The sequence below is a fragment of the Panthera onca genome, chromosome A1 (genome assembly GCF_046562875.1).
Source record: "Panthera onca isolate mPanOnc1 chromosome A1, mPanOnc1 haplotype 2, whole genome shotgun sequence".
NCBI lineage: Eukaryota > Metazoa > Chordata > Mammalia > Carnivora > Felidae > Panthera > Panthera onca.
In genome coordinates this window covers 153289839-153310605 of record NC_138339.1, presented here as the reverse complement: position 1 = coordinate 153310605, position 20767 = coordinate 153289839, and the positions used below count along the sequence as shown (strand labels likewise).

The 20767-nt window shown below is 38.5% G+C and overlaps 1 long non-coding RNA gene across 1 annotated transcript; it reads left to right on the top strand.

Moving 5' to 3' along the window:
• Nucleotides 1–1831: 1831 nt before the first annotated feature.
• LOC132680498 (uncharacterized) lies at nt 1832–20478 on the top strand. Its single transcript, XR_013554217.1, has 3 exons — nt 1832–2135; nt 14481–14762; nt 20369–20478. It is a non-coding gene; the product is annotated as an uncharacterized LOC132680498 (long non-coding RNA).
• Nucleotides 20479–20767: the final 289 nt, after the last annotated feature.

Sequence of the window (20767 nt, the reverse complement as noted above, 5' to 3'; positions counted from 1 at the left end):
ATGGTATACATCTGAAATTAATACAACATAATATGTAAATTATTCCTCAATAAAAAAAAAAAGAAATGAATGGTTTTATTAACAACAAGCACTAGGGGCGCTTGGGTGGTTCAGTCAGTTAAGCGTCCACTTCTTGATCTTGACTCAGGTCATGATCTCGCAGTTCCTGAGATCAAGCTTGGTGTTGTGCTCTGCCCTGACAGAGTGGAGCCTGCTTGGGATTCTCTCTCTCTCTCTGCCCCTCCCCTGCTCATGCTCTCTCCCTCTCAAAATAAATAAACTTTAATAATAATAATAATAATAATAATAATAATAAATGACAAACCAGAATGCAATGACTTTGTAAGCACTCTGTAATCAATTTGGTCATGTGACAAGCAGTCCGTAAGATTTCAAGAAAGAAACAAACCTCACCCACTTTTTGAGCCAAGCTGGTTCATCTCTTATATATACATCTCAAAATATATGATAAAAAAAAATTGTCTTTAAGTAAAATATTTTGACAGTAATTTTCACTTTAAATTCAACTAGTTATTGAGGTGGTTATCTGTGCTAGTTAGTTGCTTCTATCCAAAGGGAAAATACAACTTTCCTTACATTTATGACATGTGAGCAGTTAGGACTTAAAGCCATGTATGCCTAAGTTAAACATACACAGATACAGAGTGAAAATGTTGCTAAACTTTTGATGTTGACGTTTCAAAATGATAACCCTTACATCCTTAGGAAAGAAATATTTGAGGGGCACCTGGGTGGGTCAGTGGTTAAGTGACTGACTTTTAATTTCAGCCCAGGTCATGATCTCATGATTTGTGATTTTGAGCCCAACGTGGAGCCCTGTGTTGGACTATGCACCAACAGCATGGAGCCTGCTTGGGATTTTCTGTCTCCCTCTTTCTTCACCTTTTCCCACTCTCTCTCTCCCTCTCTCTCTCTCTCTCTCTATCTCTCTCTCTCTCTCTCTCCTTCTCTCTCTCTCAAAATAAATAAATAAATAAACGTTAAAAATAAATATTTGAATTTCAATATTGGAAAAAAATATTATGTAGCTCTCTAAAAGATTTACACCAGGTAGAAATTATTTTTTAAGATTGGTATTTAACCTATGGTTACTTGTTATGCCTATACTCAGAGAGAATTTACAGTAATGTTCTAGGAAATTGATGTTGTACACAGGATCTCATACTTATGTTCTAAAATGGGAAACTATTATATATAGTGTTCTAAGTTTTCTTAACATAAACACTTAATTTTAATATTTCACATTATATTTCACTATAGGTTATATTGTATTAGATAATACATGGTTTAAAGCAAGGAAACATTGGGTATTACTAACAGAATTTAATCCCTTGCCTTTCTAATTAAGTATTTAGTGGCAATTTATCATTCACTCACTCAATTTATTAATCACTGAATCAATCATTAGTTATTGACTGACTCAATATTCTCGTATGTTAAACGATGATTATATTTTATAATATATGGAATTTTTATAAGACACACACACTGAGATTTATATAATTTGAAATCCAGTCCTAGGAAAAAAGAAAGCACGATTAAATTTTGGTTAAGTACCTATGAGTGTTGCACATTAGCATCATGTCCTGTATTATCCCTTATGCTAACAGTGTATTTGAGCATCTTTGTTTTAAATCTGTTCATTAACTGGCTACAGCTTGCTATGTTAATTAAACTGGTCTAATTTTTTTACTGACCAGATGCTCACAACCATGCTTTTCAAGGTCTCAGTGTTGATTCCATTGTTTTAAAAATTATTTCCAGGACAATTCCAGGTAATGGGACCAAGAACACCAGTCATTGCCTTGGTTGGGGAAGAGGCTGTGGTTTCCTATCACCTCAGCCCATCAATGGATGCTCAGAACATGGAAGTGAGATTATTCTTCAAAATTATCCTTCAGGCCTGGTGCATCAATATAGGAATTTCCGGGATCATTTGGAGCAGCAGGTGCCAGAGTACCAAGGGAGGACAGAATTCCTGAAGGAGAATATTACCAAAGGTCATGTTGCCTTAAGGATCCATCCCATCCAACCTTCCGATGGTGGGGATTATACATATTTCTTTGAAAGCTCCACTTTCTACAATGAAGCAAAATTCAAATTATTGGTCACAGGTGAGTCTCTTCAATGAAAACTCTTACACAAATTGCATTATTTTTCCATCAGCAATCTAAAGTATTGGTGTATATGGATAGAGATGAGTAAATCTATACAAACACTATTTACTGCCAAGAAAGTTAAATATGTAAATCTAATTTAATCAGTGTCCCAACATTCTTGGGTGGTAGTGATACACATTTTCATCTTTTCTTTATCAACACAATTATTTCAAACAAAAGAAAGAATAGGGATTATAGTATGTTCTTGTTGCGGGGTGTATGGCCAGAGTCGCAAAAGATGAGTTCTAAAAGTGCAGTTAAGTAAAGGTTCTCAAATTCAAGTTGGAATGAGGCCCCGACTCCAGAATGAATCTTCCTTTCATTAGGATAATTGCTAAAGACTACGCACATAAAGTCAGCTAAGCAAGTGTGTTAATCAATTTAATGGTTTAGCTTTTCAAGCTAAGGAGTTTTACAGTTTCAGGTCCTAGATTTAAATCTTTAATCCAACTGTAGCTAATTTTTATGTATGGTGTAAGATTTTGCATTTTGCATGTAAACATTATTTTTCCCAGGAGCCCTGGGTGGCTCAGTTGGTTAAGTGTGAAATCTTGGTTTTGGCTCAGGTCATGATCTGTCTCCTGGTTTGTGAGTTCAAGCCAACGTCAGGCTCGGTGCTGTAAGTGCAGAGCCTGCTTGGGATTCTCTCTCTGTCCCTCACTGTCTGCCCCTACCTTGTTCCCTGTTCCCTTTCCCTCTCCCCCTCCCCTCTCCCCTCTTCCTCTCCCTCTCTACCTCCCTCCCCCTCTCCCCCTCTCCCCCTCTCCCCCTCTCCCCCCTCCCCCTCTCTCTTCCTCAAATTCAACTCAAAGGTTGAATTTAGAGTTAATTGGCTTCTATAACACTAGGAAGGGTCAGGTGTGAAGGAAGATCTGGCCCTGGATGATGTTAGATCTAGGCATTCCTTATGTGCCTCAGCTGCTTTCAGCTGTGTAAACATATCCTAAGGCCTTGCACCTTCTCCAGCCCTTCTTCTTTGAAGTATTTTCCTTTGATGCTTCTCTCCTGAATCTCCCACATGTTCAATGAAGAAGACACCCAGAAATGATTCTTACTATCTTCTAACTCTCAGAAGGAGCTAAAGAGAGGCAGAAAGAATCTGAGCAGCCTGCCCTCAGGCTAGGTTTTCTGCACCTTGCTGCTGCCCACCCTGGGAATAGTCCAATCACATGTGGTCTTTCTCATTCTTAGTGTGACATCCTTGTTTTGAGCTTCAACAACTGTTAATTTGTTGACACGATTTCTAGAATCTCCTTTACAATCTTTTATTTCAAGAACATGAAGTTTTCTAATGCATCTTTTTATTGATTTTTCCCAATCATATATGCAAGAAAAGTGGTGTTTCCTAACCAAGCATATTTTTTTAATAAAACTATGAGAAAGCCTGTGCCAACTTCTTTAATTTACAATGTGGAAAAATATTACAAATAATACCCTTGAATTCTACCCATCTTTTTATGAAGCCCAGAAGCCCCACAACACTCAAAGAAATTTGGTTCCCTTTCTCTTGTTCAGTATAAACAGTAGAAATATGTGGATTTTATATTCCAACTAAGTAAAAAATTTTCATATAAAAATTTCACATTCAAAATTAATAAAAAGAGATGTACTTCTAAATTCTTAAGAAGTTGTGTCACCCTTTGGCCTATTATAATACAAACTTGTATATAAATATTGAGATAATAAGTAATCACAACTAAGTTTGTAGGAATCCAGAATTTTCCCCCCAAATTACTTCTGTGCTCCCTAAATGTAGGTGGGCTGCTTTTTCTACCATATTTTGTTGATTATAGGGGAGTCATATCATTTTTGAATCTACTATCCTCATTTATTATAGATCAGAAAAATAAAGTCCTATACAATTCAATCCTCTTACCTCCTCCAGTTGAATTATCCATGACCTTCTGTAGTTATTCCTGGGAAGGATCCCTTTATGCCCAATACCATATCACTGCAATGTAATGTCTGGTGATGAGGTTTTTTGGCATGATAGTGGGGTTCATGAGGTCCAGAGCCAATGACCAAGAAAGAAATCTTGAAGACGTGTTGGGTGTGAAAAGGTAGTTTTATTAAAGCACGTGGACAGGACCCATGGTCAGAAAGAGATGTGCTGGGACCATGAAGAGACACTGGTTATATACTATGGAGCTGGGGAAGGTAGAGTCCAGGGCAAGTTTCCAGTGAGATTTTCATATGCTAAAGAAGACTCACAGGATACTGGAGGCCTAGCTATTGTCAGGCTAAGGTTGTTTTTCCCTCTAGCAAAGCATTAACATTATGACAGAAAGGAGTTCCAGGAGAAACCTTTTACTCTGCCAGCCCCAAGTATTTGTCAATAGGCTGCAGGTTATAAGGTAACTTAGTTCTATCTGCCATTTCCTTCTACCTTTGTTTCCCACATCACTATGGAGAAGTGATGGAGACTTAAATCCTGAAGGACTATGATCTCTATCAGTTAAATATTTGTTTTTCCCTTTCCTTTTTTTTTCTTTTTTGGCATCCAGGGGTAATTGAGGAATATCTCACATATCCCACCTGCTGTGTGGGGGGGACTGGGGTTTCACCCTGTCAGCTTGCCTTATGCTCCTTAGTCATCTGGTGCTATCTGGCCTTGTAGTTTTCATTTGTGCCAGATCTTCAGACCAAGTTCTTCATTTTCTCTAGCTGGATACCTCATATTTTCCTGTGACTTCCTTAGTTACTGTGATTTCTGGCATGCATTTCTTTGTTTTTTTTTTTGTTTTTTTTTTTTTTTTATTTTTTAATATATGAAATTTACTGTCAAATTGGTTTCCATACAACACCCAGTGCTCATCCCAAAAGGTGCCCTCCTCAATACCCATCACCCACCCTGCCCTCCCTCCCACCCTGCCCTCCCTCCCACCCCCCATCAACCCTCAGTTTGTTCTCAGTTTTTAACAGTCTCTAATGCTTTGGCTCTCTCCCACTCTAACCTCTTTTTTTTTTTTTTTTTCCTTCCCCTCCCCCATGGGTTTCTGTTATGTTTCTCAGGATCCACATAAGAGTGAAACCATATGGTATCTGTCTTTCTCTGTATGGCTTATTTCACTTAGCATCACACTCTCCAGTTCCATCCATGTTGCTACAAAAGGCCATATTTCATTTTTTCTCATTGCCACGTAGTATTCCATTGTGTATATAAACCACAATTTCTTTATCCATTCATCAGTTGATGGACATTTAGGCTCTTTCCATAATTTGGCTATTGTTGAGAGTGCCGCTATAAACATTGGGGTACAGGTGCCCCTATGCATCAGTACTCCTGTATCCCTTGGATAAATTCCTAGCAGTGCTATTGCTGGGTCATAGGGTAGGTCTATTTTTAATTTTCTGAGGAACCTCCACACTGCTTTCCAGAGCGGCTGCACCAATTTGCATTCCCACCAACAGTGCAAGAGGGTTCCTGTTTCTCCACATCCTCACCAGCATCTATAGTCTCCTGATTTCTTCATTTTGGCCACTCTGACTGGCGTGAGGTGGTATCTGAGTGTGGTTTTGATTTGTATTTCCCTGATAAGGAGCGACGTTGAGCATCTTTTCATGTGCCTGTTGGCCATCCGGATGTCTTCTTTAGAGAAGTGTCTATTCATGTTTTCTGCCCATTTCTTCACTGGGTTATTTGTTTTTCGGGTGTGGAGTTTGATGAGCTCTTTATAGATTTTGGATACTAGCCCTTTGTCCGATGTGTCATTTGCAAATATCTTTTCCCATTCCGTTGGTTGCCTTTTAGTTTTGTTGGTTGTTTCCTTTGCTGTGCAGAAGCTTTTTATCTTCATAAGGTCCCAGTAATTCACTTTTGCTTTTAATTCCCTTGCCTTTGGGGATGTGCCGAGTAAGAGATTGCTACGGCTGAGGTCAGAGAGGTCTTTTCCTGCTTTCTCCTCTAAGGTTTTGATGGTTTCCTGTCTCACATTCAGGTCCTTTATCCATTTTGAGTTTATTTTTGTGAATGGTATGAGAAAGTGGTCTAGTTTCAACCTTCTGCATGTTGCTGTCCAGTTCTCCCAGCACCATTTGTTAAAGAGACTGTCTTTTTTCCATTGGATGTTCTTTCCTGCTTTGTCAAAGATGAGTTGGCCATACGTTTGTGGGTCTAGTTCTGGGTTTTCTATTCTATTCCATTGGTCTATGTGTCTGTTTTTATGCCAATACCATGCTGTCTTGATGATGATAGCTTTGTAGTAGAGGCTAAAGTCTGGGATTGTGATGCCTCCTGCTTTGGTCTTCTTCTTCAAAATTACTTTGGCTATTCGGGCCCTTTTGTGGTTCCATATGAATTTTAGGATTGCTTGTTCTAGTTTCGAGAAGAATGCTGGTGCAATTTTGATTGGGATTGCATTGAATGTGTAGATAGCTTTGGGTAGTATTGACATTTTGACAATATTTATTCTTCCAATCCATGAGCAGGGAATGTCTTTCCATTTCTTTATATCTTCTTCAATTACCTGCATAAGCTTTCTATAGTTTTCAGCATACAGATCTTTTACATCTTTGGTTAGATTTATTCCTAGGTATTTTATGCTACTTGGTGCAATTGTGAATGGGATCAGTTTCTTCATTTGTCTTTCTGTTGCTTCATTGTTAGTGTATAAGAATGCAACTGATTTCTGCACATTGATTTTGTATCCTGCAACTTTGTTGAATTCATGTATCAGTTCTAGCAGACTTTTGGTGGAGTCTATAGGATTTTCCATGTATAATATCATGTCATCTGCAAAAAGCGAAAGCTTGACTTCATTTTTGCCAATTTTGATGCCTTTGATTTCCTTTTGTTGTCTGATTGCTGATGCCAGAACTTCCAGCACTATATTAAACAGCAGCGGTGACAGTGGGCATCCCTGTCGTGTTCCTGATCTCAGGGAAAAAGCTCTCAGTTTTTCCCCGTTGAGGATGATGTTAGCTGTGGGCTTTTCATAAATGGCCTTTATGATCTTTAAGTATGTTCCTTCTATCCCGACTTTCTCAAGGGTTTTTATTAAGAAAGGGTGCTGGATTTTGTCAAAGGCCTTTTCTGCATCGATTGACAGGATCATATGGTTCTTCTCCTTTTTTTTGTTAATGTGATGTATCACGTTGATCGATTTGCGAATGTTGAACCAGCCCTGCATCCCAGGAATGAATCCCACTTGATCATGGTGAATAATTCTTTTTATATGCTGTTGAATTCGATTAGCTAGTATCTTATTAAGAATTTTTGCATCCATATTCATCAGGGATATTGGCCTGTAGTTCTCTTTTTTTACTGGGTCTCTGTCTGGTTTAGGAATCAAAGTAATACTGGCTTCATAGAATGAGTCTGGAAGTTTTCCTTCCCTTTCTATTTCTTGGAATAGCTTGAGAAGGATAGGTATTATCTCTGCTTTAAATGTCTGGTAGAACTCCCCTGGGAAGCCATCTGGTCCTGGACTCTTATTTGTTGGGAGATTTTTGATAACCGATTCAATTTCTTTGCTGGTTATGGGTCTGTTCAAGCTTTCTATTTCCTCCTGATTGAGTTTTGGAAGAGTGTGGGTGTTTAGAAATTTGTCCATTTCTTCCAGGTTGTCCAATTTGCTGGCATATAATTTTTCATAGTATTCCCTGATAATTGTTTGTATATCTGAGGGATTGGTTGTAATCATTCCATTTTCATTCATGATTTTATCTATTTGGGTCATCTCCCTTTTCTTTTTGAGAAGCCTGGCTAGAGGTTTGTCAATTTTGTTTATTTTTTCAAAAAACCAACTCTTGGTTTCGTTGATCTGCTCTACAGTTTTTTTAGATTCTATATTGTTTATTTCTGCTCTGATCTTTATTATTTCTCTTCTTCTGCTGGGTTTAGGCTGCCTTTGCTGTTCTGCTTCTATTTCCTTTAGGTGTGCTGTTAGATTTTGTATTTGGGATTTTTCTTGTTTCTTGAGATAGGCCTGGATTGCAATGTATTTTCCTCTCAGGACTGCCTTCGCTGCGTCCCAAAGCGTTTGGATTGTTGTATTTTCATTTTCGTTTGTTTCCATATATTTTTTAATTTCTTCTCTAATTGCCTGGTTGACCCACTCATTCGTTAGTAGGGTGTTCTTTAACCTCCATGCTTTTGGAGGTTTTCCAGACTTTTTCCTGTGGTTGATTTCAAGCTTCATAGCATTGTGGTCTGAAAGTATGCATGGTATAATTTCAATTCTTGTAAACTTATGAAGGGCTGTTTTGTGACCCAGTATATGATCTATCTTGGAGAATGTTCCATGTGCACTCGAGAAGAAAGTATATTCTGTTGCTTTGGGATGCAGAGTTCTAAATATATCTGTCAAGTCCATCTGATCCAATGTATCATTCAGGGCCCTTGTTTCTTTATTGACTGTGTGTCTAGATGATCTATCCATTTCTGTAAGTGGGGTGTTAAAGTCCCCTGCAATGACCACATTCTTATCAATAAGGTTGCTTATGTTTATGAGTAATTGTTTTATATATCTGGGGGCTCGGGTATTTGGCGCATAGACATTTATAATAGTTAGCTCTTCCTGGTGGATAGACCCTGTGATTATTCTATAATGCCCTTCTTCATCTCTTGTTACAGCCTTTAATTTAAAGTCTAGTTTGTCTGATATAAGTATGGCTACTCCAGCTTTCTTTTGGCTTCCAGGAGCATGATAAATAGTTCTCCATCCCCTCACTCTCAATCTAAAGGTGTCCTCAGATCTAAAATGAGTCTCTTGTAGACAGCAAATAGATGGGTCTTGTTTTTTTATCCATTCTGATACCCTATGTCTTTTAGTTGGCGCATTTAATCCATTTACATTCAGTGTTATTATAGAAAGATATGGGTTTAGAGTCATTGTGATGTCTGTATGTTTTATGCTTGTAGTGATGTCTCTGGTACTTTGTCTCACAGGATCCCCCTTAGGATCTCTTGTAGGGCTGGTTTCGTGGTGACAAATTCCTTCAGTTTTTGTTTGTTTGGGAAGACCTTTATCTCTCCTTCTATTCTAAATGACAGACTTGCTGGATAAAGGATTCTCGGCTGCATATTTTTTCTGTTTAGCACACTGTAGATATCGTGCCAAGCCTTTCTGGCCTGCCAAGTTTCAAAGGAGAGATCAGTCACGAGTCTTATAGGTCTCCCTTTATATGTGAGGGCACGTTTATCCCTTGCTGCTTTCAGAATTTTCTCTTTATCCTTGTATTTTGCCAGTTTCACTATGATATGTCGTGCAGAAGATCGATTCAAGTTACGTCTGAAGGGAGTTCTCTGTGCCTCTTGGATTTCAATGCCTTTTTCCTTCCCCAGTTCAGGGAAGTTCTCAGCTATAATTTGTTCAAGTACCCCTTCAGCACCCTTCCCTCTCTCTTCCTCCTCTGGGATACCAATTATACGTATATTATTTTTTTTTAGTGTATCACTTAGTTCTCTAATTTTCCCCACATACTCCTGGATTTTTTTATCTCTCTTTCTTTCAGCTTCCTCTTTCTCCATAACTTTATCTTCTAGTTCACCTATTCTCTCCTCTGCCTCTTCAAGCCGAGCCATCGTGGATTCCATTTTGTTTTGCAATTCGTTTAAAGCGTTTTTCAACTCCTCGTGACTGTTCCTTAGTCCCTCGATCTTTGTGGCAAGAGATTCTCTGCTGTCCTGTATACTGTTTTCAAGCCCAGCGATTAATTTTATGACTATTATTCTAAATTCACTTTCTGTTATATTATTTAAATCCTTTTTGAGCAGTTCATTAGCTGTTGTTATTTCCTGGAGATTCTTCTGAGGGGAATTCTTCCGTTTGGTCATTTTGGAGAGTCCCTGGCGTGGTGAGGACCTGCAGTGCACTTCCCCTGTGCTGTGGTGTATAACTGGAGTTAGTGGGCGGGGCCGCAGTCCGACCCGATGTCTGCCCCCAGCCCACTGCTGGGGCCACAGTCAGACTGGTGTGTGCCTTCTCTTCCCCTCTCCTAGGGGCGGGATTCACTGTGGGGTGGCGTGTCCCGTCTGGGCTACTTGCACACTGCCAGGCTTGTGTTGCTGGGGATCTGGCGTATTAGCTGGGGTGGGTAGGCAAGGTGCACGGGGGCGGGAGGGGCAGGCTTAGCTCGCTTCTCCTTAGGTGATCCCCTTCAGGAGGAGCCCTGTGGCAGCGGGAGGGAGTCAGATCCGCTGCCAGAGGTTTGGCTCCGCAGAAGCACAGAGTTGGGTGTTTGCGCGGAGCGAGCAAGTTCCCTGGCAGGAACTGGTTCCCTTTGGGATTTTGGCTGGGGGATGGGCGGGGGAGATGGCGCTGGCGCCTTTGTTCCCCGCCAAGCTGAGCTCTGCCGTCCGGGGGCTCAGCAGCTCTCTCTCCCTTTGTCCTCCAGCCTTCCCGCTTTCCGAGCAGAGCTGTTAACTTATGACCTCCCAGACGCTAAGTCGCGCTTGCTGTCGGAACACAGTCTGTCCGGCCCCTCCGCTTTTGCCAGCCAGACTCGGGGGCTCTGCTTGGCCGGCGAGCCGCCCCTCCGCCCCGGCTCCCTCCCGCCAGTCCGTGGAGCGCGCACCGCCTCGCCGCCCTTCCTACCCTCTTCCGTGGGCCTCTAGTCTGCGCTTGACTCCGGAGACTCCCTTCTGCTAATCCTCTGGCGGTTTTCTGGGTTCTTTAGGCAGGTGTAGGTGGAATCTAAGTGATCGGCAGGACGCGCTGTGAGCCCCGCGTCCTCCTACGCCGCCATCTTCCGGAACCCCCTCTGGCATGCATTTCTTTGATGTATTTTTCCTTCCTGGAGGAGTGACATTTTCCCCAGAGTTACTAATCAGTTCCTAAAAGAAGTGGCAGTCATTGCAGGCAGCTTCACGGTCCTATACTATCTCCTTGAGAAAGGATTCTTCTATACCTTGAATCAAAACAGATTTAACTCATTCCCTATTCTTTTTATATATCTAGAAGGTTCTGGGTAAAAAAAAAATCTGCAGAACCCACAACTTCAGTAAACACCTATATTAAATTTTACGTGAAATCAATAAGCATCACTGCCCTCTATTATCTAACTAGTTTGACACTTATAGAGTACAGGTAAGCAAATCCATCAATCAATAACTATTAGGGCAACCACAAATATAGGTTGAAAACTTAACCAAAATATTTTCTAAGAGATAGGAAATAAAATTGTTTAACCAAAATATTTTCTAAGAGATAGGAAATAAAATTGAAGGCACTTATATTAGGTGACACAATCAGATGGTCTCATAATGGTGAAAACTATGGGATTTCTCTCCCTGCCATGGTCATAAGACAATAAAAATTCCAGACTCTCAAATAGGTAAAGAATGTATTAAAGTCAGCCTATGCTGTATCAGAAACTATCCAGGCTTCAAGTATGCCAGCTAGAAATGCACAGTAGTAGGAGAACTATGGTGACCTATTTTCCTCTCTTACTGACAGTCTTTTCTCCACTTTGATCCTTCAGTCCTGACTTGATCATTCATAAGACAACATTAATGGCCAAAGCAACACATGGAATACATGTTTGAAGCCTGTAAAATTATCCATACTCATCACCCCTAATTCCCACTCCTATTTTTAATTGATACTGGATCAAAAGTTGTGTTCTACCTTTAGCCCCAACATTTAATAAGACAAAAAGAATGGCATAATTCAAAGTACAACTTTACTCTTCTCTCTCCAAAAAATCATAAATGAAATAAACACTCATTGTGTTTCTACAAGGGCCTGGTAACTATAATCCTGTCTTTAGAAAATGCCCATCCAAAATCACATTTCCCTTCAACTCTTAGCAGGTAGCCTAAATACATGAAATACAATGGGATGGCCTTTCAAGGGAAATGATCCCGGCAAATGAAATATTTCTTTTATTTGTATTCTTTATTAATTACTTCTTTAAGATAAATAATGTTGGAGTGCCTGGGTGCTCATCGGTTAAGCATCCGACTCTTGGTTTCAGATCAAGTCATGATCTCACAGTTTGTGAGTTCGTGCCCTGCATTGGGCTTCATGCTGACAGCACAGAGCCTGCCTGGGATTCTCTCTCTCTCTCTCTCTCTGTCTCTCTCTCTCTCTCTGCCTGCCCTCTGCTCTCTCTCTCTCTCTCAAAATATACAAAACTATTTTTAATATATATATATATTTACAAACCTATTTTTAATATATATATATATATATATACAAAATGTACATATATATATGTACAAAATATACAAACCTATTTTTAATATATATATATATATAATTTAAAAAGATGAATAATATTTATTTTTACAACCCAGTAAGCACTTTATGTGGAGTAATCTTTATAATGTACATATATATATATGTACAAAATATACAAACCTATTTTTAATATATATATATATATATATAAAATTTAAAAAGATGAATAATATTTATTTTTACAACCCAGTAAGCACTTTATATGGAGTAATCTTTACACAACTCATATGAATTGAGACTTTTTAACCTGGTTTTGCAAAAAGGGAATGGAGGCCCAGAGAGATTGAGTTATTAGATACACTGGGTCGCTAGTCCCAGCAAGTACAAGTGTAATCCTTTGACTCAAGAGCTTATCCTCATACCTGATGCTCTACTGATCCTCAAAGCCATTGTATTCTGAAAATACCATGTATCATTACTGGCACTGGAGGGTACCATTGTGCCATCTAAGTCATCACTAGCTTGACACACTATTTACTAGTCACCTCATGGTGTTTCTTTGAGATCTGACCATCCATGCAATATCAGATGACATTAGACAATTTTCCTTCATCAATTTCATAGAAGGACTGTCATTACAAATTACCACAAGTTGGATAGCCTGAAAACAAGAGAAATTTATTTTCTCACAGTTCTGGAGACCAGAGTCCACAATCAAGGTGTCATCAGGGTTATGGACCCATGGAAGCATCTAAGGAGAATTGTTCCTTGCCTCTTCCAGCTTCTGGTGGCCTCAGACATTCCTTGGCTTTTCTTGGGGTCTTTCCAATCTCTGCCTCCATCTTCACAGGGCCAATTTCCTTGTGTCTCTGTATCCAAATTTCTTTCTTTTTATGTAGATCACAATCATTTTGGAATAGGAACCACCAATTCCAGTATAATTTCATCTTTACTAATTGCATATACAGAATGGTAACCAAATAAGGGCACCAATGTTGGCAGTTACAGCTTGAAAATATCTTATCAGAAGACAAAATTCAACCCAAAAGAAGGATAGGCCTATCCCAGTAAATTTTATATTTTCTTTTGTTATAGACTGTATTAGTTACTATACATAAAAATGTATGGAATGCTACACACCTATTCAATGAACTGCAATATATAGTAGCTTAAACCAGAGTTTCTTTTCTTCTGAGCTACAGGGAGAAAGGAGCTGGAGCTGGAAGAGTGGGTACACACTGTGAGGTTTACATATTTCTTTTATCTTGATATTTTGCCGTATCCACATAATTCACTTTTGAAGATGACACACAGGCACTTTCTGTGCTCCAGCCCTTGAGAGGGAGAAAAAATAAGTGTATCTCCTTTCACTGAGGGAAATGTTCTAGAAGGCACACAAATAATTTCCCTTTCATAACATTTCCACCAGCATATCAAGGCCACTCCTAAATATGAGGGGGTTTGTAATATACAGTTTTAAACTACACTGGCCTATGTATAGTTAAAACTTACATTATTCCTCAAAATATTCAATCCAAATTGGTAGCTGTATAATAACTTCTTTAAAGAGGTGCCTGCATGGCTCAAGCAAGTCAGTTAAGCATGTGACTTCAGCTCAGGTCATGTTCTCACTGTTTGAAAGTTTGAGTCCTGCATTGGGCTCTGTGATGAGAGCTCAGAACCTGGAGCCTGCTTCAGAATCTGTGTCTCCCTCACTCTCTATCCCTCCCATGCTCTCTTTCTCTCTCTCAAAATAATAAATGTAAAAAATGAAAAAAATTCTTTAAATTAAGGTTTAAAATACAATTGGAAAACAACTAGCAATTTGCTACAGAAAACCACCAACCGATGTGTTCCTTTAACTTTAGAGGCTGCAAATGTATTGGTAGGATGTTCTACCCAACAACTTCAAAAATCATCAGATAAAATAGTAACGTTTCAGCTGGGAGGTAGTAAAATAGAACAATTAATATAGACATGCTTGGTAGGTGGGTGTTTTGTTAAATGTTAATACTTGTGATTTTTTTTTCTGCAAAGTTCTTTGTGGCTAGTTATTCTTCTAACTACTACTTTTATAAATAAGAAAATTTATTTTCATAGAAGTTAAATAAAAGGTAAAATGGCAACAAAACTCTTGCAAATGCTTACTTTCTCTGTCTCTCTTTGGCTGTCCAAGTTCCAGGTACGGCTCCTCATATTCATCTACAGCCTGGCAGTAAGAGGGGCATTAAATTGACCTTCAGATCCATGGGGTGGTTTCCAGAGCCTGAAGTACAATGGAGGGACTTTCAAGGGTTGCACTTGGCACCAGCCTCTGAGACAAAGAGAATAGAAGAAAATGGGCTGTTTCATGTGGAATCATCTATCACAGTGAATACAAGTTCAAGAGCAGATGTGTCCTGTGTTATAAGGAACCTAATACTCAGTGTGGAGAAGGAGGTGCATATCTCCATGACAGGTCAGTTCCCTCCAAAGTCAGTATCTTGAGAGATCAATGCTGATCATGGAGGTCTTACTGGCAAGGAGCTATGACTGACAGACCTAGAAGAATATTCTAGTTTATCCATTTCTAACTCTTAATGTGGAGAACTTGGAAAAATTAATATTTTGTCTTGTGGTAGAAATGTCATCATTCTACTTTATACAAATGAATATATCAGTGCACAAAAGTATTCAAAAGTTAATAACGTTTTTGAAGAAAATTTCAAAGTTCCTCCTAAATTTCTCCTAATCCTACTGCCTAGAGAAAGTTTATTTTCACAATTTTCTGTTTTCTCCCATCTTTCAAATTGAATTTGAATCCTGACAGTGCCATTTAGCAGCTTCATGGTCTTTGGTAAGTATTGACCTGTCTGTGCTCAGTTCCCATCAGTTAAATTGGGATAATCATAGTCTACCTCATAAAATTAATATCACAGGTAGAGAAGAGCTCAGACATTCCAGTCTACTCTTTATCCATATCCAAAGTGATTCTTCAAAGAAATAGCTTGCCCAAATGATCTCACCCAACTTCCTGGATATGCAAATATCTTTATTTGAAGTATTGCAGGCTGTCAACAACACTCTTTATTTCTTGCCCTTTCTTACCTGTCCCACTTCATCTTTCACTGTTCTTTTCTATTGTCTCCAATTCCTCCTACCCCACATTAATTCTCTAAACACATTCCTGTAATACCCCATGTAAACTGTTTGACACATTTCTTCTATTTACCTGTAACTAAGAATTTCTTATTCAAACCATTCTGTGTTAAGTGCCCTTTTTACTCATACATTATTTTGACTGTATGCTTCACTATTTCTCCAGAATGAATGTAAACTCCTGAGGACACTATATCTATTTTTTTTTATTTTTTTAACGTTTATTTATTTTGGGGACAGAGAGAGACAGAGCATGAATGGGGGAGGGTCAGAGAGAGGGAGACACACAATCTGAAACAGACTCCAGGCTCTGAGCTGTCAGCACAGAGCCCGACGCGGGGCTCTAACTCATGGACCACGGGATCATGACCTGAGCTGAAGTTGGCCGCATAACCGACTGAGCCACCCAGGCACCCCCACTATATCTATTTTTAATATCCCCATTACTTAGAAAAATACTGAGCCTCAAAATATTTTTGTACATACAAATGAATTAAAATTTGTATGACCTTTTAAGTGTCATTTATATTGTGCTTTAGTTTGGGAAGTCACATTGGTTTAAGATCATTAGAGAGAGAACTTCAGGTTGAAAATGTGAAAGAAACACATATACCAGAAGAGTGATAACATATTTTTTTTAAATGCGCATATATTTTTATATGTACATACATACATGTTTGAGGTCATCCATTAAAAATTATGCAGTTATCTTGGGGCCTCTGGGTGGCTCAGTCAGTACCTCTTTGAAATAATAATATTAAATGGAGAAAATATCAATCATTTTTACTGATTTCAGTTCTTAGCTGACAGATAAAAGAAATGGTGAATTGAAATTATCTCTGTCTCAAGAACCTAGAATTCTATTTGGCTTATTATTCAAGATGTCACAATTTCTCCTTTAATCTTTAGAAAAAAGCTCCACATGCTTCTCAGTCATATTGGCACATTGTCAAGGTCACATATATGTTTACGTAGAAAATAATTGCATAGAAAGGACACATGGAAAAGCCAGTTTGGGGAACTGTAGGAGAAAGGATGAAAATGAATACTTGTTCTTTTTGATCAATCTGGCTAGGGTTTATCAATGTTGTCATTCTTTCATTGAACCAGATCCTGGTTGCATTGATCTGTTCTACTGTGTTGTTGTGGTTTTTTGTTGTTGTTTGTTTGTTTTGTTTTTGTTTTAATTTCCATATCACTGGTTTCTGCTAAAATCTTTATTATTTCCCTTCTTGGGCTGTTTTTGGGCTTTATTTACTGTTCTTTTTCCTGGTCCTTTATGTGTAAAGTTCAGTTGTGTATTTGAGACATTTCTTCCTTCTTTAGGAAGGCCTGGATTGCTATATACTTACCTCTTATTAATGCTTTTGCTGCATCCCAGAGTTTTAGGGTTGCCATATTTTCATTTTCATTGGCTTCCATGTAGTTTTTAATTTCTTCTTTAATATTTGGTTAACTCATTCATTCTTGTGTAGGGTATTCGTTAATCTCAAAGTATTTGTGGTCCTTCCAATTTTTTTTTCTTGTGGTTGATTTCAGTTTTCATAGCATTGTGTCTAAAAATATGTGTGATATGATATTGATCCTTTTGTACTTGTTGAGGGCTGATTTGTGACTCAGTATATTATCTATTCTGGAGAACGTTCCATGTGTACTCTAGAAGAATATGTATTCTGCTGCTTTAGGATAACATGTTCTGAATATATTTGTTAAGTCCATCTGGTCCAGTGTGTCATTCAGAGTCATTGTTTCCTTGTTGATTTCCTGCTTAGCTGATCTGTCCATTGCTGTAACCAGGGTGTTGGTTCCCTACTATTATGGTCATTATCAATGAGTTTCTTTATTCTGTGGTTAATTGATTCATATATTTGGGTGCTTTCAATTTGTGGACATAAATATTGACAATTGTTCGATCTTATGATCTAATGGCCTTTTTCATTTCTTGTTACAGTCTTTGTTTTACAATGTAGTTTGTCTGATATAAGTATGGTTACTCTGTCTTTCTTCTGATGCCCATTAGCATGACAGATGCTTCTCCATCATCTCACTTTAAATTTGTTGGTGCCTTTAGGTATAAAATGAGTCTCTTGTAGGTAGCACATAGATGGATTTGGTTTTCTTATCATTCTGTAACCCTATTTTTTTTATTGTAGCATTTAATCCATTGACATTTGGAATGATTATTGAAAGATTTGAATTTAGTGCCATTGTGCTACCTGTACACTTGTTCTTTCTGGTGGTGTTCTCTGGTCCTTTCAAGTCTTTGTTGCTTTTGGTCTTTTTAATTCATTTTTGTTTCATTTTTGTGTTATCTCCACTCAAAGAGTCCCCTTTATAATTCTTGCAGGGCTGGCTTAATGTTCTGGAACTACTTTAGTTTTCATTGTCTGGAAACTCTTTATCTCTCCTTCTCTTTTGAATGACAGTCTTCTTGGATAAGGAATTCTTGGCTGCATACTTTTCTGATTCAGCATGTTGAATATGTCCTTCCACACCCTTCTGGCATGCCAATTTTCTATAGATAGATCTACTGCAAAACGGATCTGTCTTCCTTTGTAAGTTATGGCCTTTTTTCCTCCCTGATGCTTTCATACTTTCCTTGTCTGTCTATTTTGTGAATTTGACTATGACATGCCTTGGTGATGATTGTTTTTTGTTTGTTTGTTTGTTTGTTAATCTAATGGAAGTTCTCTGTGATTCTTGGATTTTGATGTCTGTGTCCTTACCCATATTAGGAAAGTTTTCAGCTATAATTTACTCACATATATTTTCTGCAACTGTTTCTCTCTGTTCCTCTTCTGGGATATCTCTAATTCTAATGTTATTTCTTTTTAATGTCACTTAGTTCTCTAAGTCTTGTATCATGATCTTTTTGCCTTTGTTTCTTTCTTTTTTTCTGCTTCATTATTTTCCATAATTTTTTTTTTTATATCACTTATTGACTCCTCTGCTTCATCTACCCTTGCCATCACAGGATGTATTTGAGATTGCATCTCAGTTATAACATTTTTAATTTTAGCTGACTAGATTTTAGGTTTGTTTTTTTAATCTCTCCATAAATGGATTATCTTGTGTCTTCAATGCTTTTTTTTTCAACCTCAGCTAGTGTTCTTATAATCATGGTTTTAAATTCTAGTTCATAAATCTTACTTATATCAGGCTTAAGTCCCTGGCCATCATTTCTTCCTGTTCTTTCTTTTGAGGTGAATTATTCCATCTTGTCATTTTGAAGGAAGAAAATTAATTAATAAAATTAAAAATTATAAAATTAAAAAGAAAACAAAAAATCTAATAACGGAAGTTAGATCCTAGGTATGTTTCAGTCTGCTTGTTGAGAGAAGTTTGATAGAATAGAGAAAAAAAGAGAAATTAAAGAAAAAAATAAAAATTAAAAAAATATATTTAAATAGTAAAATGGAATAAAATAAAATGGAATAAAAATATTTTAATAAAAAAACGAAAAAAATACACTTTTTGTATCAAAGGAAGAGAAAAAAAAAGAAAAATAAAAGAAAACAATTGAGCAAAAAAGAAGCAAAGAAACGAATAAATAAATGAACCAACAAACACAATTAAACTTGAATGAAGTTGCATCCAGTTTTCCCTAGAAATAAAACTTTGAAGCACTATATAGTCCAGAGACTAAGCTGTGCTGGTTTTCTGGGAGGGTGTGCCTGAAGGGCACAGTTGGGAGGGATTGGCATAATGACTCCGTTCTCCACTAGGTGGCGCTCCTTAGCTTACCAGTGTGGGCCAGTGTGTCTGGCATGCATTTGTGTGGGAGAGGTGGAAGTGGCTTCACCCAGCTCCCTAGTCTCTGGCACAGGAATTTCTCGCTCTCACGCACCTATGATCAAGCACCTCTCCTTTGTCTCAGGCCTCCATCCACTCCCTGCCACTACTCTGTCTCTGTCCAAGCTGTCTGCCTGCCATCTGGCACCTTCCTCCAGAGTTTTTTTCTCTGATGGGGATGTATTTCTACACCCCACTTTGGCTTTGACCCATCTGTCCTCTCAGGAAGAGGGTCTCACTAAGCAATGGCTGGGTGCCGGCTTGTCCCAGAAAATGTTCCTGCAATCTCACAGCAGCAGAGTTCCAGAGATTATGGCAAATTACAACACATAGCCAGAGCCAGGTTTCAGTGTACTCTGACATCTTTGTCCCAATACCAGCAAACATGGATTCTCTCCGGGGTCCACTGGGGCCTTTGCCTGTGAGTAGACTGTATGGCCTCTACCAAATGCTCTCCAAGCAGGGAAGCCACTTCTCCCCATGCACACATGGATCCCTTAGACCCCACTGCCGGCTCCTGAAAATTCAACCTGCTTCCTCATCAGAGCTCTGCCAGGCACTCAGCTCCAAAACTTCAGACTGTGCTCCACTGTTTAGAGAATCCTGGTGGTCCTGAGACTCTCTCCTTTCCATCAATGGTTTTGGGAAACAGATTTCTTGTTCAGTCCCCTGCAAGTGTTTTCACTCATCTCTCTTTCTCTCTGACTATATTGGGGAGAGTACTTTTCTTGAGCAATCCCGATGCGCCACATTCTCCCCTCTTATCTCTTTCTTTTTCTGCCCTCTCTCTGCATAAATAGCTCCCTATCCTCCACAGCTCTGCAGCTTTTCTCTCCCCAATTTACCTCTCCACACCGTGTATGAGCTGTGTTCACTGGCTTAAATTATGCAATTTGTCATGTAAATTCTCAGATTAATTTCCTATTAGTTTTAAAATAGTTTAATGCTGATATAGCTGTGTTTTCAGGGATGAGACAAGCCCAGGGCTCCTATACTGCTCTGCCATCTTAACTCCTCTCTGTACCATTCCTAAAAAATGTCACCTAAAAAACAAAATCTTGTGATTTGTTCCCAGTAGCCAAATCCCCTGATGCCAAGCTGGACACTAAGATAAATGATTTCTATTTTTTTCAGATGACTTGTTCCCCAAGGACTGTCCTTGGGCAGTGGGGTTTGCCCTTCCGCTGTCTTTCTTGGCCATTGGTATAACAGCCTGTGTTCTACTTCTGTGTTCCAGAAAAGCCAAAGGTAAATGGAATTTTAAAAAAAGTGGATATTAGCTTCATTTGTAGAAAATTATAGTATAATAGAATCAAAAACTCATAAGTGGTCTATAGTTGGTTTTTAGCATTTAAAATTGGGAACAAGAAAACATGAACAGAAAAAAATAATTCCATCTACAAACTCATGGCTCTGAATGCTTTTCAGATAATACAGGTTGTATGTTCAAAGTCATTTATTTCATCAACAACAACAACAAAATATGCTTTGTTATCTGACAAATGTGTGGGCTTGGAATATTGATTATTTGTC